This window comes from Lycorma delicatula, chromosome 2 (assembly GCF_047948215.1).
Source record: "Lycorma delicatula isolate Av1 chromosome 2, ASM4794821v1, whole genome shotgun sequence".
Lineage (NCBI taxonomy): Eukaryota > Metazoa > Arthropoda > Insecta > Hemiptera > Fulgoridae > Lycorma > Lycorma delicatula.
In genome coordinates, this window is record NC_134456.1 from 36,049,381 (window position 1) to 36,076,389 (window position 27,009).

At 30.1% G+C, this 27,009-nt stretch overlaps 1 protein-coding gene and 1 non-coding gene across 2 annotated transcripts in view; both read left to right on the plus strand.

The window, feature by feature from the left end:
- Nucleotides 1–27,009, plus strand: part of LOC142320642 (alpha-tocopherol transfer protein-like) — a 137,110-nt gene that overhangs the window by 63,772 nt on the left and 46,329 nt on the right. The window lies entirely within an intron of this gene.
- On the plus strand, nucleotides 18,472–18,590 carry LOC142320672 (5S ribosomal RNA). Its single transcript, XR_012755465.1, has one exon. It is a non-coding gene; the product is annotated as a 5S ribosomal RNA (ribosomal RNA).

A 27,009-nucleotide genomic window follows, 5' to 3' on the forward strand; every position in this document is an offset into this window, starting at 1 on the left:
CCGGTAATAAAATTTTTAAAAAGGTTTTTACTGTTTAATAAAAAATAAATTGAAAACTTACTTTAAAATTTATACCCATCTGTGTTTTCGATTATACAATAATAAGATATAAAATGGAAAATGCAGATGGGTATTTCATTTTTAAAGTAGGTTTTTCAGTTACTATACGTAGTGATATGTTCATTTAAGGTGTATGATTTTAACGTAAAATACATCTATAAAATAAAATTGATTTCGGTTGCCAAAAGTGTTTTGCCTAAAGAGTGGGAATTCAATGTCCTTTATCTGTATTATATATTTTTCATATTTCCTGATCTATCATCATCTACCGTCAATAAACCTGTTTTACATGGCCTATCGATCGGTCTACGTTTAGGTGGTTGTCAATGCCATCATAATTATTTCAGAGCGGTAAAAGAGTACGTCGTATTATACTCAAAGGAAATACAAGGTTTAAAAAAAATAGTACCCTAAAGGTATACTATAATGGGGCTTGAATAGAATTTTAAATAAGATTTACTACACGATAATCACGGTCAACAAATGAATTGCAATTAATTTTATTCGTTCAATCCCATAGAAGTATGTTATAATGCCTGATTATGGTATTAAGAGTTGCCATCCAATAAACGCAATAAAAACATTTCTCATTTGGAAAATGGTATCTATTTACATTATTCTGTAGTAGTAAAACATGTTTCAACCTACTTATTTATTGGCTATTTACTTATTTGGAAAGTTACGAGCTTGCTATTTTTCACTTCCCCATTCTTACGAGAAAACTGATCTAATGGATTACTGTAAAATAATAAAATTGAAGTTTTTTTTTATAGATTGTCTTCGATTTATTATGAAAATTTGTATAATAGCTATTTTTTAATAATTTTAAAAATTGAAAATCTTATTTCGACCTATTATTCAGTATTCGTATATTTCTTTTGGCATAAGTAATAATCGGAGCAAAATCAATTTGGTATAAAACTTTTGTAAAGAATTAGTAATTACCTAAATTATAACTTTTACACGTTGTATACTTTGAGAGATCTAGATTTTATCAAGATGGAACTAAGTGAGTAGTTTATCCAATTTTTATTTTATTAACTGATAATCATAACATTTAGATGATCGTATTTAGGGACGGTTGCCTCCCCTATGAATTAAGGGAATTTTTTTTACTGATGAATTAATTTACCGCAGATGCTTATAAAGAAGCTTGTACGTGGGGATATGAAAATGGAAATTTGTAGCTTATAAGAAATTCAATGCCTGACCGGAATTCGAACCCGGGACCACCGGATGAAAAGCTAAGACACCTACCATACTGCCACGGAGATCGGTGAAGATTTATATTTGAATATTTTATAGAACCAGTTATTTATATTTGAATATTTTATTTTAAGTCTGTTTTGCTTTTGTGTATAGCCTAATAATTGTTTTACAGACTTTTCGAAGAAAAGTACGGTATTACTTTCGGTGGACGGTGGGATTGGGGTGAAATTGAATTTTCTTTACCTTTTTGAAGTATGAGGAGTACGAAGGTACCATAAAAGCCGCCGGGTTAGTCTACTGGTTATAAACTTAACGCAAAATCAGTTAATTTTCGAAGTCAAGAGTTCTACACTTTGAGTTTATGTAAAGGCAATTGATTTTATAAGGATTTCAATGCTTAGACTACGGATATACTGATGTTCTTTGGTGGTTGGGTTTAAATTAACCACACGGTCTTAGGAGTGGTCGACTTTAATCTGTTCAGGACACATGGTTATACCGACACATTTACGTACATTACACTACATCTGCAGCTACTGTTGTACGTCAGGCCTTGGGTCTGACGTAGCAGGCCCTCGTCTGTAGCAGTCGCCCTATTTTAATTTTTAATTTTATCATAAAATTACGGTTATAACTTATTTTCAAAAAAAATAAAAATAAAAAATTCTTTTAGTTTTCTTATTTAATTTGTTTTGTATATTTCTTCTGCAAAAAAAATTGTAGAAAAATTATACAAAAAATATACAAAATAACGAAAAGTCGAACTTTTTTAACAAACTTTTTCAAACTCCTTAACACATTTTCTTTATCGAAAATGAGATTGACGTTTTGAAAGGAGGTATTTTTTAACAATATTTTCTGGTTCACTGTTTTACTAACGAAACTTATCAGCTCATTTTTATTCTGTATTTTAACATTTGTAACTTAACGTTTTTAAATTTGAAATACTATTTTTTTTTTTTTTTTTAACTGTCTGTAAATCTGGAACCTTGAAGTAAACAAATGTTTACAACCGTATTATAATCTATTAAGAAAATGTTCCATCAAATTAAAACATTTTAGTACAATTTATTCAGCTTAAGAGATTTTATTTGTCATCCACAAGCCATATATATATACATATATGCAAGCGCGAGTATGTGTGCGCTTGCATACACAACATATACATACCACTAATATAATGGTGGTATATATATACAACAACAATAACGTATATATATATAAGAATATACATACGTACGTATGTATTGTGTGTGTATGTGTATATATAAATTTTAAAATTTAGGCCCTATTTTTTCTAGATCTGCCCGCCTGTAAAATGAATTAAAAATAATCGCAAAGCAATTTTCATAGTTGCAGGCTGTGTATATTTTGCTTTATTAATTAGGAACAGAAAAGTTTTATTTTTTTAAAATAACTGATTTAAAATAATTAAAAATATCTTCAATAGGCAAAGGAGATGGTTAATCTGCTTTTTAGTTACACACTTCGATATTTCTTGAAGCCCTGACTTCAGTTTTCTGAATTCGGTTATATTCTAAAGGTCTGTTTCTTGCTCAACACCTTTTCTTTTTGATTCGGGTTATGAATTTTGATGGTAATTTCATAATTCATTACAAACCATTTAATTTATTTTCAAACATTTAATCACGCATTCTTCAAGATTATCCAACCAACCAAACAATTCGCATTCGAATAGGAAACGTTTAATATTTCATAAATTTAGACGTTTCTTCTTTCTTTTTTACCAATTATCCTTCATCAAAATCTCTTTTTCATTTATCATTAGCCGAGCCTATCGATTAGTCTTTTTTTTATATATATATATATATATATATATATATATATATATATATATAGTTCCTTATATGTCAATTCATTTAATCTTTTTCATATATTTTAGTTTAAATTTTATATTTCATTAAAAGTTTTAGCCGAGTAAAATTAGTAAATTATACAAAACGATTATTTCTAAATGTTAAACATAGTGGATAAAAAATTGTAACTTGCATCAGTAAGAAAAAACATATTAAATACGTTTTATTTTTCCTTAACATTGACTTTTTACTTTATTATTGACCCTGCCTTTGATGTGGCTTTATATTATGTTTTATTAGATGAGATGTCATATTACTACAAGAGTCATTTTTTGCGCGCATACCGTGGTTGAACAAGAAAAAGATAAATAGTATAACATTACTTTTGTAATTTCAATTTTAATTTTATTGTTAAAATGAGTAACAATATTATAGCCTAGAATGTAGTTTACTAAATTTTGGGAAAATTTTTTCACTAACAAATATTAAGTAATGAAGACAGTTTTATTGATAATATCGTAATAAACGTTGATGACAATGTAAAATATTCTATGGAATGTGAGCAAATTAATCAAGACTTGCTAGAATTAATAAGGGACTATTAACATTGGCTAACAATTAAGCAGATAGTAAGATACAATTATCAATATTGTGTCTGCGTCAAATAAAATGCTTTGATGGCAACAATAATGCATGAAGTCTTTACTGTTAATTTCTACAATGCTGTATGAATAACACTACCCTTATACACCTACATACATACACTTCTTTGCGCTTTAAAAAATTCTACTACTTTCTTATTCTTACTACTTTCTTATAAATAATACTTAATGTAAATATAAATAATGTAAAAACTTAAATTTTTTCACATTTCTATTTTTTAAATGTTTGTTATATAAAGAACAAGCAGCATTAGATAAAGCGGTGTAGAGAAAATTTTAATGTTTACGATGATTTTAAAGACGATGCATACACACAGATACTTAAATTTTCTTAATTTTAAATACTATAGAGAGATTAAACTACTGTAATCGATGTATGAATCTTATGTTACTGTAGATTTCAGTTACATAGATTTCAGTTGAAATCTATGTTACTGTAAAGGAATGGAAGACATTCATAATTTAATAAATTAATGCAAATAATTTTTAGAATTGATCAGAACCGTCTCATTCCTAAAGTAAATTTCGTGTATTTATTAATATTTAGATTCAATAAAGCTTAAAAATTCTCTATTATGAATATTCTATTTTTTTTTTTAGGTGGGGCCCTCCCACCATCCCTACCTCACACAAACCCGCTCTATCGCAGACTGAATTTTTAAACAAAATATACGTTACCAAGGTACTGCATTAACAATATATGATTTATGAATTGTTTATTTTATAACAAAATTTCACTAGGCATTTTTTAACAATTAAAAGATTTTACAGTAAATTAGTATTTATAAAAAGTCAGAAGATACTTAATTTTAAAAATTTCAGGAACTTCATGGTTGCTAATAATCACACTATAAAATAATTTTTCTTTTAAGAATGAATTTTTTTTAATGGTTTATAATGAATGATTCAATGTTATTGCCTATTGCCATCTTATGAGAAAATTAACATTTTATATATATCATATAATTCTAGCAGGTTAAAACGACGACTTTACCTAGTTGATCTGCTTGAACGTCTTTTCTCCCTGTTGCATCTTTTAAATGGGTATAGTTATCTGCTCTAAGCTTTTTTTTGATTGCATCTTATGAAATTTAATCTTTCAGTTTCTATTTGGCGTACATGTCGACTAAATACTGATTAAATAAAAGCACCATAACGTAGCCAATGAATATTTTCTCCTTCTCTTATCATGGTTCTGTATGCGTAAAAACTGGCAGCAGCAGGTACTGACTTACTCAAAGGATGTTTTGTTGTTGGATCACGTTGAAAAATATCTATAGAATAACAGTCTTCTTCGAAAAACAACAAAAGTGAATATTGTTTCGTCGTAGACTGCAACGTATCAGTGAAGTTCACTGATACGTCGTAGTCGATTACCGTGACTTTGAATAACATCTCGTTTTCAAACTGCTGTCCAACTATTACTAAAACTACTTTGTAAGATGGTGCGACATTATAACAACCTCTGTGAGCATTTGCAGATTTTCTGTCTGCGCGAATCACCACTTGAAATTTTTCGCAATTCTGTGGTACTTTATCCACGGTAGTTTTCAAGTCTCTTATATGTACTTATTTTCTTTATGGAGCATATCTTGCAACCGTTTCACCAATCTTTGTCTGACTTCTGGATAGTTAGAGCATAATATCAGACTGCCATATAATTGGAAAACTTGGCCTTGCACTTTAAAAGTCGGCATAAAACCTTCTTCAACAATCTTTTTAGCACCATAATATATCATCTGAAAACAACTATTATATTTTCTATTATAGTCAATAAAGTGGCTATGGTCAGGGTGATCGCCATTTAATAAGGCACATAATGTTTCAAAGTTTCTAACTGTACTTTTCCAGAATTTCAGCATATGCCAGGTGCTTCACCTTTGCATTTAACTGACATTTTTCAGTCTAACTCTGTCATTTTTATAATCTATATTAGAGGATCGTAAGCCAAACCAGACAGTCTTTTATTTTTCCAGGGATTTTCTACTAATCCCTGGAATCTTACACTCATATCGATTTTGGGATGCTCTATGATGAACTTCAGCATGATTGCTTTTTGATACGTTGATACGTTCTGATTTGAATCGATCTGCCTTCCCTTGTAAGATCGAAACATTTCATAAATAAAAAATTTATTTGGCTATAACTTTAGAACCAATGAAAATAAGTACCACTTATAATAATATATTGTTGAAAAGCTCTCAATGAGGGCTTATTATTGTAGTTAAGAAAAAGCCCAAAATCCAGACTCTTTTGGTCTTTGGGCTTTTTTAGACGCTTTTGGTTCAGTCGATTGCAATCAAATGGAAAGGTGCACATCTAGATGTTTCCAGTCCTAAATCCAAAATTTCAACGTACTACGGCTAATCGATTTTGTGTTATGAAAGATGCATGCATGCATGTATGCCATACGTGCGTACAGAGGTCACGCTGAAACTAGTCAAAATGGATTCAGGGATGGTCAAAATGGATATTTAAGTTAAAATCTGAAAACCGAAATTTTTCTTGATCACATCCTTTACCTCGTACAAGGAAGTGTTAAGATTTAAGGATCAAAATTTCCAAATTCGAATAAAAGATCTTTGATTTTTAGGGGCTTCCTTATTCTGAAGGAAAAATTGATGAAACAATTATTTATCAAGAAAATTGTTTAAAATAAGTTTTAAAATTATTACTTTTGAAAGTAATGAAAAAGATTGTTTCTCACTTTGGGTCTGGAATATAATGTAGCTGGCTAAGCTACTTTAATTATTCCATTGACTATAACACTTCTTCAATATAGGCTAAAATAAGAAAAAGAAGTTTTTAAAAAACATTTTATGCGTTTTAGGTGCCGGATCTATAATTTAAAAAAAAAAGAACTTTAAAACTATTTTCGAAAAATATTTTAACCAAAGGAGATAGATAAAAAGAGCAAAAATATTTTAATTTTAAAAGGTGGGGGTTGATTTTTGAAAAAAAAGAATTTGCATTAATAAAGGAGAGAAGACTAGATCAAAGAATTTGATCTCGCCTACGGGGATTATCTAATATTTTCTTCATGATACTCGTAAATAATATTTAAAATTTTTACTCTGAATTTTTTAGTTTTGTTGACTCAGTCATTATCATTGTCCTTATCCCTTATCACTCACATTATCATTCGACTTGCCTTAGATCAAGAAAACGTTTTTGATGATGCAGAAAATACAAAAAAAAAAAAAATGTAAATTAGTTTTTAGTTGGTTAGTTTGTATCTGTGAAAAGTAATCATTTGAACGTATATTTTTCTGGGGAAAAAGAAATTCAAATTCAATTTTTTCAGTCCTGTCCGTCGGATTGCTGGAAGTTATGTATTGCTAGCTCATAATTATGAATTATATTTTAATTATAACTGAATGGATTTTAATACACTTCTTTATTTACTATATATTTTATTGCTTATGTAAGATTTTATAAAAAATATCGCTAAAGACCGACGTAAAATGTTTATAGTCTTATAAATCCTACCTTTGTGTTTCATGTACATAATCATATCACATTAAGATTTAATTAATTTTGCGGTTTTCGAACTGATCCCTCGTTTATTAAATTCTATCAGTTCCTACACGAAATTAATGGTTGAATAACATTTCAAAATAAAAAAATAAACATGAAAAATGAAGATATACTGCTTTATGTACACTACATTTAAATTGAGCATAATGTTAATCGCAACATAGTATGTAAATTGCGTTGCAAAGTCGCTGTGCAATATGGTTTAGACGAACATTCTGTCTTTCGGCGTCAGGTTGGTTTCTCTGTGGGTTCGTTGGGTGTTGTTCAGTAATAAACCAAGACGTCAGTTGTTTAGTTGTGACTGAACGTGCTTCGTTTCGTGTCTCGTGTTTCGTTTATCGGAATCTGTAGTCGGCGAGAAACTGTTCTTTATAGAGGAACGCATTTTTCTCTTTGAACATATTTTTCGTAAGGTAACAAGTAAACTGATTTAGTGAAGCAAACGTGTTCTGAAAAGTTTCTAAAAATATTCCTGTTCCTCACCGCAATCCAGTTCGAACTCTTAATGAACAATTTCGGACAAAAGGCTCTGTTAAAGACGCTGATCAAAGTGAAAGACCACCTAAACTAAACGAAGAGAAGCTGCTTGATGTTTCGGATGCTAAATTCATCGTCAATGCGTAAAGTTAGCACAGCAAAAAGGTATCGGACTTGCTACCACACATGAAGCTGTAAAAAAAAAAACAAGCTTTTCCCCTGCAAAGTAATGTGTGTTCAAGAACTGAAATCTACAGATCATGCCAAAGAACTAACTTATTTTTCAATAGTTTAAACGTTTTATTGGCTAAAATTTGGTAGGTATCCTCGACATTAAGTTTTTAACAGAAGAAGCGTGGTTTCGACTGTGGTCGATAATCCCCACGAACAATCTTAACACGAAGCGAAAATTGGAACCTTGGTCGGTATGGATAAAAGGCGCACCGTGGGTCCAATCTTTGTTGAAAATACAGTTAACAGTGATCGTTAACAGTGATATTTTAACAAACTTCACTAGTCAGTCAACAGCAAGTGGAAATCAATCACGGTCGGTTCCAAGAAGATGGCGCCACAGCGCACACACCTAACAAGGTCAAGACTTTTTACGAAATGTCTTTGGTGAACGAATCATTTCGAGGAGTTTGTAGCCTGTACGATCGCCCGATCTGACACTCTCCCAGACTACTTTCTATAGGGGGGGGGGGGGCAGTGAAACAAGCAGTGTATCGCAACAGACCAAGCACGATTGACGAACTAAAAATCTCGTAATGGTACACGTACAAATCGACGAGGCAAGTTCATATTCGTGAACGACCGCATCACTTTTGTTTTGTTTGACTATAGACAGATATGAAAAACACAACAGTACAGTCTGGGTTTACTCCTACGAAACAGTGATATGCTTGTCAATGCGTTCTAAACATGAAATTTTGTCCATTTAAAATAATGTTACACCTGTACACCAGTAATTTCTGTATTATTTTCTGATTACGGTAATAACACAAAAATATTAATTTACATTACTGTATTGAAATTTCACCTGCAATTAATTAGAATAATTTAAGTAAAGATTTGCTAAAACTGTATCATAGTTCACAGCATTATATTCAAAGATTATAGTAATAATTTGGACGTACAGCCTACGGAATCGCAAAAAGTTGGATATAGGTGCGGAATAAAAAATAAAATTCGTTTTTATGTTAATTTACTAAATAATTAAAAGGTCAATATACTACCTTAATCAGTTTTGTCTGCAATTTCCGTAGAAACTATCTTCTGTGAACTATTGGCGTATCTTCTGTGATAGGCCAACAACCGTCGATTTCTGAGCTTGACTCAATTTCACTTAGCCGGAATTAATTTACAGTTCTTCTTCACTATCTGATGTTTCATCATCGTCCATCACTATATTATAATTATGCTTTCAATGGCATTTTCCATTAAAGGTGACTTACTTGTTTTTGACCCAAGGATTGTATTGGTTATAAAACAATTTTCGTTATAACAGTTTTAACTTAAATTGATACTAGCCGATAGGAAATTATTAGTTTGTATTGTAATAACTAATCTATTGAAGTAAGGTCCTGTTTGTGAAGTGATTGGGTGATTCCGACACGGTTGGTCAAACGCGTTTTCCAATTTTTATACATTTTATATGGTTCCGTGCCATTAAATTAAAAAGTATCTGCAAATTTTTCTTAAAAAATGAAATCTGTTTCAAAATGAGGACAGTTAAAACTGAGATTTACTCGGGTTATACTCTGATATTTGAAGGGTTATTATTGTTTGAAAAAAATTTGGTAAGTAAAAAGTTAGTCTCATTACTTTTCTCACACACCTCGTATATCATTAATCGGAGAAAGATGAGATCTTTTCGCCTAACAAAGCAAACAGACCTCCCCATCAGTTTTAATATTAAATTTCGAAAATCTAATTTAAATTTATAAACATAAATTTACTAAATAAACAGATTAAAATAAATATACAGAATAGTGCCTAAGCACTTCTCAATAATTGGATAATTACATAAATTAAATTGATATGCTACAATTATCCAATTATTGAGAAAATCTATAAATGCTTAGGCATTATTCTGTATATTTATTTTAATTCTGTTTATAAGTTTTAAGTTTTGTTAATGTTGTACACACTATATTTTTACAGATTTGGCTAGTACAAATGCAAATGTAACTATGCATTTCTGTTTCAGGATAAACAAAATGTTCTGCTAGGCATAAGGTAAGATTACTTTTAAATGTTATCAACTTTTTTACAAATTAAAAAAACATTTCACTAAGATATAAAATGAAAATGAATACTGTATAAGATTTTATGTTAATTGTTAACCATAAGAATATTTTATTATTAGGTTATATTTCAAACAGTTGTATTTATTATTACATTCATGCCAGATATACTACTCTACCTTTTACCTTTTATTTCTTTTTTATTTTATGATTTAGTGAAATGTTTATTATTAAAACCCAACATTTTACGTTTTTATTTCAATTTGAAAAAAAGTTGAGCATTTAAAAAGTATCTTATCTTATACCTAGCAAAGATTTTGTTTATTTTGATTTGCTGAAATTAAATTTGCATTTGCACTTGTCAAATTTGTTGACATGAAATCAGGGATGATGAAACTTATAAAAACACTTTTGAAATATTAACGAGTTCAATTTTCATGAATTTAATACTTTCTTTCCTTGCACGGAAAAGCAGATACAAAAGTTAATTCTCATGTTTTCAGTAGTTTTAAATTACAGTCGTATTTAAATTCGTTCTCATAACCACAACATAGTGAGAAACCAATTTGTGGCTATGATATAAATTATCAATGATACGTTTTAATTTCACGCTTTCATTTACTAGTGATGATTTAGTTGTAGAAAACCACGAGAACTTTATTTTCCTCTTCATCCAGAATGCCACCCTTTCCATTAATGTTTCGTAAACCATTCATATTTTATGGCTTATACAAAACTTGAATTACAGATTTTGAATGTTGTATATTATTTAGAGTTATTTTAAATAAGTGTTATAATTATTATTGTTTTAATTAAAACTTTTTACCCTCTCAAATCATTGGTATATCTCGTAATTTCAAGGTAGATACTGAAATAATTGGTTACAATAAAAAATTACGCATTTATATATATGCTTATATTTGAGTAGATTATAATATTTTTTGTTGCGCAACTTAAGTCAATTTATGTACCGTATTTAATTTTTAATAACTGTTCAAAAATTAAATTGGTATGTAAGGTTAATCTAAATTTTGATTAATATATCTGATGAAATTAAGTTTAAAAAAATAATTGCGTTGCTAGTTTTATAAAAATATAAAAATTAAAAATAGATTGGATAATATACGCAAACAGAATTTACTTCCTTGTTTAAAAATGTTAGTTTCTAGGACAATAGATAAAAGTCCATTCCTCCAGTTACGAAACTGACCAAGTTTATGAAAAATAATTTTGTAATCTTAGCAGACTAATTTCATCCGTAAATATTAAATAACTTTTTTTATATTATATAATTTGTGTTATTCTTTCTGTGCTCTGTTTTTTTCTCTATCCGCCGCCAAATCAGGCCCCAAAACAATACAAAGAAAGTTAAAAGTTCAGAAAGTAAGTCAAGATGAATAAAACGTTTGAATAAAAAGACATATTTTGTTTTCTAAAACCTATTTATTTTTTGTTTTACTTTCTTAATATATTTTTATTATTGTCTAAAACCTACACGTTTTGTTTGACAGTTGAACATTCACAGATGGCAGATCACACATACTAGCAGAAATGAATTCTTAGTTTGGTCGAAAATTACTTTCGAATTTATTCCAGATTAACTGTTGATCTGAATTTATATTAGAAATCTTTCCTTAATTTTTCTTGAAATATTTTGTTGGTGTTATTTTTCTTTGTATTGTAAACCGTATAGCATATTTCAAATGTCGATTATCATTAAAAGTATTGAAATCCAATTTTTGAACTATGAAGGAAAATTATTAAAAAATTACTGATCTATGTAATATGTGCCTAAAATTTCAACATTTAATTAGGTAGATCACATGATCGAACCGCCCGATATTTTCCTTTTTTTATTAATAACTCATTTATTTCCTACTAGAATCAATATAATTCTGTACTTTTTAATTTCCTTCTTCGAGTAAAGGACGTATTATGATCGCTAGAAATTTCGGTTTTCAGATTTCAACGGAAATATCCATTTTGACCATCCCTCATCCATTTTCACAAGTTTCGGCGTGACGTCTACGTACGTACGTATGTATATATTAATGTATGTATCTCGTATAACTCAAAAACGATTAATCATAGGATGTTGAAATTTTTGGATTTAGGACTGCTGTAACATCTAGTTGTAATACACCTCCCCTTTTGATTGCAATCGACTGCATCAAAAAAGCCCAAAATCCAAAAAAATTGTACTTATTTTCATTGGTTCCAGAGTTATAGCCAAAAGGATTTTAATTAATGAAATATTAAATATTAATGGAAGGCACATATCGGTTTGAATCGACTTCATTTCCTTTTTTTTAAATTTAAATATATTGATTTATTAATAATTATTATTATTGTCTTGATTTTAAAAACGTTTTACTATAAGTAATAAATCAATAATAACAAGTTATTAATGAAATAAAATTTTATGTACGTTTTATTTAAAAAAAAGTCATGTGGTGTCCACCTGTAGTATGTCAGCCTAGTTAACTGATTTGATTGCTATTCCATTCCTTTCTATTTGTGCTAATCCTTTCATCTCAAAATATTTATTACAGCATACATCCTTAATTATCTGTTTCGTAAATTTCAACCTTAATTTTGCTTTACAGTTTTTATTTTCTGCACAACCCTGAATATTTCAGTTTTCGAGATAAGACAAAGTAGTTAGTGTTTAATTTTTACATTCATTAATTTTACTCTGAAAAAACTTTTGGAACTCGAGCTGTAAAACTGTACTATTGAGACACTAAATTTAGATTTACTCGAATTTTTTTTTTAGATGCAATTGATTTAAGTATTAGTAATTTTTTCATTTCGAGTTAAATTAATTGTACGCGTATGAATGGTATTACATACTATTAATAGAAATGTATAAATAAGATTTATTCGTATAGTTTTATGATCAAGAAAAAAAAATTATATTCATCTACAAATATATAATATTGTAAAATGAAGATTACGTTATCTTAAAGTTTAGTTAAATTCTTTTTTTAGGCTATGAAAGATATTCAGGTCAGTGAACCTTAATCGGACAATGCATAATATGATGATTTGCTTTTGTTGTTGAAACTAGAAAAAGTTAAAGTATATATTTTAAAATAACACTTTCTGAAACCTTATTTGAAAATATTTAAGCGTCATTTTTACTTCCTACAAGGAAGTATTGTAATCGCGAAAAATGTCGGTTTTCAGATTTCAACGGAGAAATATCCATTTTGATCATCCCTGAATGCATTTTCACTAGTTTTCGGCGTGACGTCTTTACGTACGTATGTCGTGCTCGCATAACTCAAAAACGATTAGCCGTAGTATGTTGAAATTTTGGATTTAGGACTGTTGTAACATCTAATTATGCATCTTCCCTTATGATTGCAATAGACTGAACCAAAAGTATCCAAAAAAAATGTGGATTTTGGACTTGCAGAACTGCAGTAACGTTTTTCCATTTTTGGCAACTTAGAATAGTAGTTATGTTTCCTACATGAACGTGAAAGGTGTAAATCCCCTAAAACTCGTATTAAACTTTTATTAAAATTTCAACAAATCTTAAAAACTTTTTTCTGCTTATATTAAAGAATAGCTAGTAAAAATTGTAACAATGAAATTAACATAAAATTGTATTGAATAAGCCCACTTCTAACGTTGAATAAATTATTTTATTCAAAATATTTTATAGTTAGAAACAATTGGGTGCAGTTTTGAATAGAATAATAAGTAAAATAATATAACTACAAAGTATTAGTTTATAATTTAGTATACAGTCATAATATTTATGATTACATTGTGAAAAATTCAGAAGAAAATACGCCAGCTAATCACTTTCTTGCTAGAGAGTTTACTGTACTTCCTTTGCATTAGTGTGAAATTCATAAGCACAAATATCAATTTACCTATCATTTACTCTTGTATTGAATCATCTTTTTATTCGGCTTTCAAAATAAACATGCCAGTTAATTTTATTTCTTTTTGTAAATAGTCATTCCATTTGAAATTGCTGTTAATAATTTATAACCGATAAGTTTTGGTCAAAAAATACCCGAAATGGACGAGGGCTATGTAATTATTTAGCGTTAAATAACTTTTTTTCACAGTATTTTTCTCTTTGGTGTTAATTCAGGATGGTTAAAAAGTAGTATAAGATACTTTGTGTTACTTTACTATTCCTTAGTTATTTTGAAAAAAATCACTAATCAAAAGAAGTTGAGTTTGTTTATTAGAAAAACAATTCGATAAGATAACCTACGAATTTTTATTGTTATTATGATGCTTCAATTTCATCGAAAAGAGTTACTACTGATAGTGTAATCGCTTTCTTAAAATTTGCTAAAATTCTATCTGTTATTTTTTTAGCCCAAATTGAATAAATGAATAAGGATTATATAATTTTTATTATTATTATTGTTTTATACAATGATGTAACTTGTTTCCTTATAATAAAAATGACGTATTAATAAGGTAATCTATATTAATAACTTATTAAATTTTAATGTACATAAATGTTCCGGATTAAATAGACGTATTTATTTCATGTTATTTATAGCCTTATTTTGTACTGTAATTCTCAAGAGTTAAACATTATGTAATTATACAAAAAAGTATTGACAATTCTGTTACTGTAGATAAAACTCAACAGGCTGGTTCCCGAAGAAAGTTGTAGAAAACTGGTTACAGGTTATAGTTGTTTGGTAAAGCATGTACATATAAACAATATGTAGGAATGACCACTAACAGAAATAACAGTTCTACCGCTTTACTTTTTTTTGTACTATATTACAAGAAGACGATTTATTTACCGCTGTTTTATTTTCACTCGTAACACATACTAAGTAAAGGCTTTTACGTACAATAATATAACTTACTATTAAATTAGTCACCGTGATATCTACTTCCGAATAGGTCGGTTCATATTTTATATTAGTTTGTGGTCATCGTATCTGTTCATTAATAACACAAAGAAGGATATAATTGATTTGTTGTATTTGTATTCTCCAAATAATAAAATCTACTTAAAATAATTCCTTCGAAGGATCTTCCAGTTCGTGCTGTAGGAAGGATAACTGTTCTAAAATCCTCTCTAAACTCTCGTTAAATTAAAAGAAGCTAAGAAAAAATTAAAAAATTTTTTTGGCTAAAAAATTCAGATTTGTTTAATTTATATTAAACAAAATTTAACACGCACCATCATAAATTAACGGTAATAAATAGTATGTTCATTTGAGAAAGTAATTTCATAAAAGAAAGACTGATTAACGTACTTAAGAAATCAATCTGGTAATGGACTCTTAACATTGTATAATTAAAATTATAATATAAATAAATATGTTATTACAATTATGGTTATGAATTTTAGGAAAAAAAGTGTGTGTGTGTGTGTGTGTGTGTGTGTGTGTGTGTATATATATAATGCAGCATCGCTTTGCGTCCGCGCTATATGGTTACTTCGGTTTCCCATCGCGGTGAGGGTGGTCAGTATAGGACCCACTAAATTGGCTTACATATATTTCCTGTTGCGCCGTCGCTTGCAAAATACATAATCCGAATTACAAACATAAATTATAATCGCAATGATGTTATCTCATAAGATTGAATTAAATCTCGTCAAGATTGATAGCGGTAGCATAAAATGACAAAAATGTAAAAAAAACTATTTGTTTTTCATTTAACCCTTAAAATATTAAACTTCAAAAAACTTGAAAATTGTTTTAAGATATTTATCTTAAGAGTATCTGCAAGCCTGATGTAGTATTTGCTGCTATATTTAGTGAATATCTAGAAATTGGTAAATTTTAAATCATTCGAAATTATTTCACCTTTCTTCACTCCTTTAGGTCGAATTTCAGTAATCTAGAGATTGGCTATTTTAACCCGTTAACTCTGAATTTCAAAAACTCTTTCTTAGTATGTTTTATATGCTGTAAGAAGAACATGTATACAAATTTTCATGAATCTATCTTCAGTAGTTTTTGCTGGTGGTTGATTATGATTCGCTCACGACGTGTTATTTTATATATATATCTTGTAGTTCACAACTATTGGTAGAAAAAAGTAGCTTTCACATAAGTTTTAATCTTATTCATAGGAATATGATATGGAGATTATTTTTTAACTGTTAAAATTACGATAATTTACTGGGATTCAAATCTCAAATATTTCTCATAAAATCGAGATATAATGCATCGCATATGGAGGTCGGGAAATTTATTTTAATAGAAACTATTTAACAAACTTACGGTAGGATTACAAAAGGTTTGTTGTTCTGGTACATGGATGTAACTAATGGTATAAACATAAAAAGAGACAACCAGATTAATTAGCTTAAATATAACATTTTTAGTTTATACACAGTACTTAACACTTATGCAAATATTTTGACTTGATGACCACTGAAAAAGATCTCTCAAATTATTTAACTTTTTGAGGTTTGAGGTTAGCAGTTGGCTCTATTTCGAGTAAACCTTGAGTAATTTCTTAGAGATGTCGCTATAACTCGAACCCCATGCAGATATTTTCAGTTTGGCGATGATGTAATTGCCTAAATTATACGAATAAAAACATATTTATGAAAATATTTACGACGTAAGCGATTCTTCATTGTATTTCTTTACTTGTAAGTAAAAAAAGCTTATTAAACTCACCATTACAAAAATTACTACCAGTAAAATATTTAAAAGACCTTATCGATTTCTTGCATATTCTTTTTGTCCAATATTTCGATCATTTTACAACTCGGTGATTAAAAGAAAGCACAAATTGTATAGAAATAATTAATATGACAGTGAAGCATAAAAAGTACGTACTCTTTCCCATGAGAGAAGGTTTTATAACATCTTAAAGAGAGTTTTTTACAATTAAAAATAAAATAAAAAATTTTCTAATATTTAAATTAGAAAAAAGCTTTAAAAAAAGTTTTAAATCTTAGATTAAAATCAATTGTCTGCGAGATTAAAAAAAATCTGTTCATAAAGATGAACAGATTTTTTTAGTAGACAATTAATAGTCTGTAATGGTTGTAAAAAGTTTACAACCATTACAGACTACTCTATTCTGAAGGATCCTTAACTGAAATAACTGAAAAATTACACGTGTACATTATTTGTAGTAACTTTAATAAATTGAATTAATATGTACTGTGAGCCTCTGTGAACTGTTAGCCGGGTTTGAATTGAATGATTCAAATTAATCAAATGAATATTACAAAAATAATAGAATTAAATTTACGTTAAATAAAACAAAATAATATTAAATGAATTTAAGAAAAAAATTCTGTTTAATAAAGATTTTTGTTTAATAATAAAATGGGCTTTCTGTGGGGACTGTGTGTGTCTATATCGGTGAAGTGTGTCTATATCGGACACTGTGTGTCCTAGCACCTCATGCGTGGCTAGACCAATCATCAACAACCGGTACAAAAACGGGGTACTTCTACGCTGTTTTGGGAGGTGCAATGGGATGCTCTTGTAATATATCTGCAAACAATCGTCCGATTTTCAAAATTAAACCGCGATATCTGTTAGTAGGTTGATGACAATTTTTGCATGCGTCAGGTACACTCCCGATTTAAAGATAAAGGTTATTGGGAAATGATGTTATAGTTTCGCAACCGATCTTCCGATTTTCAGAATTCAAACAGGGTATTAGCTAGCATAATACAAAATCACGATGGAACCTAACCAGAAGAAAATATTTGTCAGCAATGTTGTTTTTTTTCAACAGTGGTGTTATTAATTTTTAATAGTTCTCTTAACTCATCGGCTTGGTCTAGTGGTAAACGCGTCTTCGCAAATTAGCTCATTTGGAAGTCGAGAGTTGCAGCGTTCAAGTCCTCGTAAAGGCTGTTATTTTTATACAGATTTGAATACAAGATCGTGGATACCGGTGTTCTTTGGTGGTTGGGTTTCAATTAACCACACACCTGAGACTGTACAAGACTACTACACTTCACTTACATTCATACATAATATACTTATCCTTTGAAGTTAATACCTGACGATAATTCCCAGAGGGTAAACAGGAAAAAGGAATAGTTATTTCTTGTAATTTTTTTAAGAGGCGGGCTCTTTAATGTGTAATTATTATTCAGGGCCCTCGACTGCAATTAAATGTTTTCGTTGGACAAAATTTTCATATTGGTGTAAGCAATTAGTGAGAACTGATCTTTAGACCTTAAATGCATACTACTTCTACAACATTAAAAATATTTAAACAAATTAAAACTGTCTGAACGTTGATTGGTCACCCATAATTTTATTTAATTAAAGACTGCATAATTTGTTTAGTCCTTTATTTCCACACCTTGTTTTCTTTTTAATTCGATTTATTGTCCTTTTTTTAGTTCAATTTATTTATATTTTTTGGCATTCATTTTTTTTCGTTTTCATAATTTCTTTTATTATTAATACTAGTTTCACAAATCGTTCGGTTATAGTTTCATAAAATTTATCAACGTAAAAACAACTCAATGGTGTCGCCAACGGCCATACCACGTTGAATACACCGGTTCTCGTCTGATCACCGAAGTTAAGCAACGTCGGGCGCGGTTAGTACTTGGATGGGTGACCGCTTGGGAATACCGCGTGCTGTTGACATTTTTTTTTTATGAATAAAAATGATTTTTCAGTATATAACGTAGAAAATTTTTTAGGGCTAATGTTTTTTTATAGTTTTCAAGTTAATTTTTATAATTTTAGATGATATATTTTCGCTACTAATTAAAAACTACATTTTTAATTAAAAGGACAAAGTGAACTTTTTTTTTTATTAGTGTTATAAGTTATGAAGAAAATGAATGTGATTTTAAATTGTAAATGGGAATATAATTAGTAAATTAAAAGATACACTTGAATTTTTCTCAATTATCAAAATATTAATCATATGCCAGGGTCAAAATGAAACAGCATAAAAATTAAAATACAAGACTGCCAAAAAAATAAACTGAAATAAAAAAAGGACAAAATTTGATTGTCCATAATTATTTCCTTACTACACCTGTTTTTCGGTGTATTTTTATGACGCTAATCTCTAATAAACTGTTGTAAGGTGACTACAGTTACGGTAATTACTAATCTCAATTTTCATATCATATGTGGTATAATTTTCCTGGTCATAAAAAATTTAGTTTTTCGTAAAATAACTAGTTTTTAAGAAATTCACTGTTAAAAATCTTAAATAGGGTTTTAAAATTTTGAAAAATACTTATTTTTGATACTCTATAAAGTTTAGTTTTAGTTTAGTTTAGTTTTGATACCCTATAAAGTTTAAAGGTCAGTTTCAACATATGCATTCTGTTTTTTAAACATTTTTATTCTAAATATTTCTTCGTTTTAACATGTAGAAGAATCATTTCTCAAATTTAGCTAATACTACACTGGTATGTTATTTACGTACTAACTTTATATTGTCTATTAAATTCTACAGAGCGTTCGGAAAGTTTTGTGCAGTATACTTTAGAATTATGTGGTGCATTCTGTGCTCGGCGTTACATTGGTTGCCCTGTGGGTTTGTTGGGCGTTGTTCAGTAATAAAAGACGTCAGTTGCTGAGTTGTAATAATTGAACGTGCTCTTCGTTTCATTTCGTGTTGTGTTAGGTATTGTTTCATATATCGGAATCAATAGTTCCCAGAAACGTAATTGTTCCTTCGATAGAGGAACGCCCTTTCAGTAATGGTGACAAGTATACTGATTTAATGACAGAAGCTGCTTGATATTTCCGATGCTGTGGCCAAATGTCTGTCAAAGTCAACGCCTAAGTTAGAGTAAGTAAAGAAATGAAACCTTTCCACTTGTGTTCAAGAACTGAAACCTACAGATCATACAAAGAAATTAATTATTGTCGGTGGTTTAATTAACAAACTAAACCATTGAGCAGTCGAATTTTGGTCTATCGTTTTATTGACCAAAATACGGTAAGTTATAATTAAAAATATTAATTATAATGTTTATAAAAATATTTCCGTAATTAAAACATCCTGAGTTTTGTTGTTAATGAATTAATTTTACGATTGTAAATCATTGTAATTTATTGTTAGTCGTTAAATAAGCGATTGTAATTTTAGATGTTCCATTATGATGGATGAATCCTTCACAGAAAACCTCATAATATCGTGTTTAATTTAATAATAAATCTTTTCCTTTAAAACATTTAAAGGAAAACATGGTACATTTTCCTTTTGTAAATATTTTCCGTAACTGTAAACTGTTCATAAAAAGATCTATTTCGTATTTTATATTTTTATAATTACGAATTTTTATTATTTTCTTATTCCGTACAGACATAAACCCAATTCTGAGAATTTATAATTTTGTGATGTAATGAAAATATATCGAACACTGGCTGAGAAACTAACACTGGATTTACTGTGTTATATCATGCTCACAATTATACAAACTGTCATCATACTACTTTCTTATGGTGTATTGCTGTATGCTATAAAATCTGTTTGCATGATATTTCGTTTACTCAACGAATAGCGTAGTGATTAAAAAATCTCATTGGTCTTAGTTTTCATAGAACCACCTTTGGTGGTTACAGCATAAGCTTTTCCAGATAATTCATTGGAAAAATTTTAATGAAAAATTGCATTCTCTGCATAGAGAATTTGAAGATATTTTTCAATCTTTTGGTTCTCGTTGCCAGTGATTATTATTATAACATAAAATATATGTAATCTCATATTGATTCAGGTTTTCCGTAATTTAAATCAGAATTTAGAAAAAGCCAGTTTGAAGACGTTATACGTATTCTTACATTCCAGAGAACCTTATTCTTATCCTCGGGAAAAATATCTTTCTTCCCAGTGAATGTAGTGCATTTTTAAATAGTTTTTTATTTTACAGTATAAAACAAAGAATAACGAAATTTTTCTTGATGTAATTGAAAAAAAAAATGTTATCTTCTGTTACACGATAACATTGTTGTCAATACCATGTGCCTATCATTCATTGTCGTAAATTTATAATAATGAATTTGTGTTACTCTAATGATAAAATTTAAAAATAACAAATAAATAAGATGTGTTGGGACCATTTAAAATGGGACAAACCTGTCTATAAAATTATGCAAAGTAGACAATAGGGTTACTAGATCTATGCGACAGAATTTAACAAATATATATAACATTAAATTTTTCCTCTCAGACTTGTTGAAATCAGATATAGATTACGTTTATTAGGTAAAACCACAACAGTAGGTATTAAATTACAGTTTTAAGAACAAAAAAACAGTTTTGAATACTCTTGTTTAGTATTCTTTTATTAAATTGATATATCTGGGAAATGTGATAATTTATGCGATGCTAATCAATGAGAAAATACGTTATTAAGAAATTGATATTATACGTATAATTTTCATAATATTATTTTCTTGTTTTCTGAAAAAAAATTTTGAGTTTTTTTTTATGTCAACATCTATGTTTTCAGCATGCTTCTTTTTCTTTAATATAATTTAATTTATATCGTATCTGAAGTTTATTGTTAAAATGAATTTTCTTTCATTACTTAACTACATATATATTAATGTCTTTTTAAGGGGAACTTTTTCAATTTTATTTTACTAATTTAATATTTATTCTTAGCCGATTAAAATCAATAGAATACCTATTAATAGCATTTCTTTATACCTATCTCGACGTCATAGCCTTGTTGGCAGCAGAGAACATCGCAGACATCCAAAGAATAAGACACCCAGAGAAAAAAACTGCGAATTATATGGATTGATATGAACCCGAAAAAAATCAAATACACTGTTTTTCACCAAACCCTCAGATCATAACGATTAAAATGCGTAACGATGTACGTTGAGCGAGTAGATAGATATATATATCTGCGAACATGATTAATACTAACAACGAAAATACTAAAGAAAAAATCGGATGTGGACATCACATGACATCTTGTACGCCTATTAAATTAGATATACACATTTTTTTCTGCACTTCATTTAAACTCATTCCATTTGAAAGAGAGATACGATCCTCCAATTCTTGTGGACAGTTACACAATTGCTTTGTGGTAGAACTACATAGCACATCACATATTTTTTGTGGTGTCCGTATCAGCATTTTTATATTAGTTTATATATCAAATTTGTTTCACGTCGCTCAAGTAATTGTGTGGTCCCACCGATATGGTGGTGGGAGGCCTTTGGAGTGGTGAAAAATGCTTGGAGATTGAATGGCATATATAGGAGGCTGGCGATAAGAGCTGCGCGGCTCTACCGGACGGTATCATTGGATACCTCACTGGTGGTGGCTGATATGCCGCCGTTGGACCTGCTGGTCAAAGAAAGAAGATATAGAGCCACAAATGGTAGAGAGGAGGCGAGGGGCCTCTTGCTGGCTGACTGGCAGGAGAGGTGGCGGAGTGCGAAGGAGGGGCACTGGACCTACACCTTGATCCCAGAGTTGGTTGCCTGGGTCAATAGACTGCATGGAGAGGTGGACTTCTGGACGGCTCAGTGGTTGTCGGATCATGGGTCGTTCGGGGTCTGCCAATGCAGGATCGGAAAGAGGCGCACAGAACTGTGCCTGAATTGTGATGACGTGGATACGGTGGAGCGCACCTTCTTTGAGTGCTCCAGATGGAGACAGGAGATACCACTTGACGATTTGAACTCGCCGGGGGAAGTCATGCGGTTGATGCTCTCTTCCGGTGAGGGATGGACTGCGTGTGCCCCGTTGTTAAAAGGGTGCTACAGCAGAAACTGATAGAGGAGGACCGCGAGGCGGGCAAAGGAGATGTCGGTTGAGTTCAACGATGGGCGCCAGCCTTCGGGGGTTGGCGGCGGGGGTGCCTCGGCATTGTCACCAATGGTTCCCGCAGGACGCATCTGAGGCCGGCATTGCTGTGGTGTATATATTATTGATTGTAAATGGTGTCAGAATGTGTTATGTAGTGTGTGTGTGTGTGTGTGTGTGTGTGTGTGTGTGTGTGTGTGTGTGTGTGTGTGTGTATACATATTTGTGAATGAGAGGTGTAAAAGTATTTGTGAGATGTGCCCGTGACGCGCGTGGTGCTGAGGTTATACCATCGGCGGCAATTTCAGCATCACGTTGCGTGAGGGAGTGGTTTTTTAGTGATTCCCAATGCAGGAGGCGGTGAACCCCACACACCCCGTATGTACGGGCTGCTGGGCGTTTGGTTGAGGCAAACTTTCCCACTTCCAACGTGAGTAAGTTACGTGGTGTGAGAACGTGTCGGATCCGTAACCGTGGACACCGGTTCGAATCCGACTTCATGTACATATATTTTTTTAACTTTTTTTTTAAAATTTAAATATATTGATTTATTAATTATTATTAACCTCTGTAAAAATGTTTGAATTAAAATGAAAAAAGTACGTAAAACTTTTAACTTATGATTACTTTTCATATTTTTTTTGTTATTGAATTATTACTTATTGTAAAACGTTTTTAAAATCAGGAGGTTAATATTATTAATAAATAATATTAAAAGTTATTGATATATTTAAATAAAAAGTTAAAAAAAATGAGATCCAAGTGCGATTCGAACCGATTTGCCTTCCCCCAAAGATCCTAATATTTCATTAATTAAAATTTCATTTGTCAATAACTCTGGAACCAATGAAAATAAGTACCGCTTATAATTTGTTGAAAAGCTCTCAACGAGGGCTTATTACTGCAGTTAAGAAAAAGTCCAAAATCCGATTTTTTTGGATTTTGGATTTTTTTTGACACTTATGGTTCAGTCGATTGCAATCAAAAGGGGAGGTGCACATCTAGATGCTTCATTTTCCTCTACGGATTACAAGCGTCAACTTATAAGACTCGAAAGCCTGTGAGAGATGATGATTCACAAAAATGTTATGCATATAGCCAGGATAGAGTCTATTATGAATATAGAGGTTTTGCTTAGAATGTCAACAAAAAAAGTATAATATTTAAAAATACGAGTAACAATTATCACTCTGAGAGTGATTTTGTGAGGAAGAATGGGTTTAATTTTACAAGCTATGAATAAGATATAAATGGTCAAGATGTTCGCCAACCTTTCTTTGAAGACTGAAGAGTAAAGTAAGTTAAATATTCAAAGATAATTTGTTTGCGAGTAGCCTATAAATCGATAACTAGTGGATTTTTAAATGATTGGTTGTGTGCTATTATTTCAAAATATAAGTTACTATATTTGTTGTCATATGATTGTCATAGGACGGTCTGAAAATAAGATTTTGAGCGCGGGTTGGGGGTAAGTTGTGATGTGAATGGAAAATAAGTTTTTAGCCGTTTTTTTTAAATATAACATTACTTAACAGCAAGGAGTCCCTAGTACAATATTTCAATTTTAAAAATCATTGGGGTTATTTTCAAGTGAATTTTGATTGTTTTAAAAATTCTTTTTGTAAAATGTTTACATATACATACATTTATGGTTGAGGTTCTTTATAAGACTACTAATTCATGAAAAGCTCTTAACGAATAAGAATATTCACTCTTGTTTAACAGAACTTAATGTAATCTGTCAAAGAACTTTCCTTAACATAAATAGGAATGTGGGAAATTATTTCAGGGTTCGAATCCCGGTCAGGTATGGCATTATTTAAAAAAGTTCGTTTATATCGTAAAAAAGACAAGAGTAGGAAATAGGTGTAATAGGGCATGAGACTTACAGAATTAAGTAAATTTTAATTTGATTAGGAATTATAAAGAATAGCCTTTACCTAACACTTATGTCAATGGGTTGATCTCCTGCAGAAGGAATACATTTGTTTAAATTCTGTTACTTTCCTCCAACAGGGACCGGATTTCAAGGACAACAATTTTACATGACAATAGTGTCGTAATTCATAAAATGTGGAAGTTTCGGGTGAGCAACTAAAACCAAACCGAGCCGGCTCGACTTCAGACATTATTGTCAGCTGTAAACTGTAATTGGTTAGCACAGCATAGTTTTTCGTCGCAGTTATATTTTTCTAAAATGCCTTATTCAATCCAGAAAGGATTGCTACAACTAAAGCATATGTGCGTTTTGGATCTTTTTGAAGAAAACAGTTAAATTATACGAAAAATTTCCGAATATCAAGAACCCAGCAAAGAGTAGTATATACGATGTAGTTAAAAAGAAGTGGCATGTAAACGGGTCGCTATCAAACGCAGAAAGAAATATTCTGTTAGGAAGGAGCCGTAGCCGATAGTAAAAGAATTTATGACGGTCCGAATAAATCTTAGTTACCACAACAAAGTGGGGTAAAAAACACATCTTGTTGTTGTGTAAGATTCTTAATGATTTAAATCTTAAACCGCATCATTACATGAAGCGGATCAAGATTTAACTTAAGAAAACAGACAAACCAGATTGTCTTAAAAGAAACGTTTTAATTATTGCAACTGGCTTTTTTACAATATTGTTGGATAGATACATCTGATGCTTTATTTGATATCAGACGAGGCACGGTCTCATTTATTTGGGCATATTAATTGAAATAACATCAGGTATTACACCAATGAAATTCCTCACCGTATGTTTGAGCGTCCGTATATGGTTTGCTGCTTCTGGTAATCGTACACTAGGCATTTTTTGATCGGACTTTCAGTAAAGAATTGTACCGTAATTTCGAAGAATTCTGAGCTCAGTTGATAGATTGTAAAAACGAGTACGGCTTCTTCCGACCAGACGGAACAACTATCACGCAACAATCGAATCGCTAGCACGCGTTAAAGAGGTTTTTACAGAAGAACGATCTGTCAGCAACGGGGGGTGGGTCTCCCCTTGTTTCCCAAATTTGTCTAGTTGCGATTTTTTTTCCTTTTGGGCTATTTGAAATTTATAGTTTATGAATCAAAACCCACACTATCGAATAACTGAAGACGAACATTCAAGAAATCGACGGCATTGACAACAATTCTATATTAGATAACTCGTCCTCAAAAGTGTATCGCTGCTCAGGGTGCTCACTTGAAATTTTTTTTTTTTTTAAGTGTAAATTCTGCTAATATAAATGCCTGTACAGAATTTAATTTAAGATTTTATTTTTCTCATTTCGTAAAATGTTACATATTGCAACTGCGAATCTGTAACAGTTCGGTTTTAGGTTGCTTATCCAATAAAGATGAAGGTCTTTTTCAGGCTTTAAATCCCCCTTCTTCTGTTCTTTTCTTGCCGTATTTCATTGATGTACTGTTGTTTTTTAATTTGTAAATTAGAAAAGATAGAATAAACTACGAATGAAGAAGATAATATTCACGGCTAAGACAAATTTTTTAATAAAGTATCGATGAAAAATGGCTTAATGATAGTGTATTACTTATTTTAATTTTTAATAGAAGATTAGATTTGTATCTGATGAGTTTCTAAATAAAAATATATAATTTGTGTTTACGAGTAAATTTTCGTTAAAATAATTCTGTTTCATAATGCAATGCATAACAGGAAATTTTAAAATAAAAAGTGAATAAGTTCCCACACAGTGTGAAAGTAAAAGACACTCATCAAACTAATTTGTACCAGTTGCAAAAAAAATAACATACCTCTTCCGCTTCATTATTTCCTCCCAAACTTAGCTATACATTAATACAAAAACTAGAAAACTAATAAAAATTAGGTTATACCTTTTTTAGGTTAGTATTTTAATGACTAAAATGACGTATAAAAGTAAAAAAAAAAAAGTCAACAATTCTAATTGCATTTGTATGTATACCACTTAAATTTTTATTTTAATGAGATTGTGTTGTTGTCTTACACAGTAATAGTTAAAATAAAAATAAAAAAACATACTTGTGAAATTTATTCTTTGCTAACATCTGCGTCAAAACGTACTTTTCATATGCAAATAATTAAGTTACTTCTAAATAAGGAATTTGGGATTTTTTAAGCCGAAAATAATTATTTTTCGTCATCATGTCATTGCTAATCTTAAGAGGAATGTAAAATATATTAATTAATTCATGACTTATGACGATTATTATTGTCTGTAAAATAAGTTTGTAAAAACGCTATTGCGTATATATAGTATAAATATTAGCATCAACAACGTGGCTTTGCTCGCTCTATGT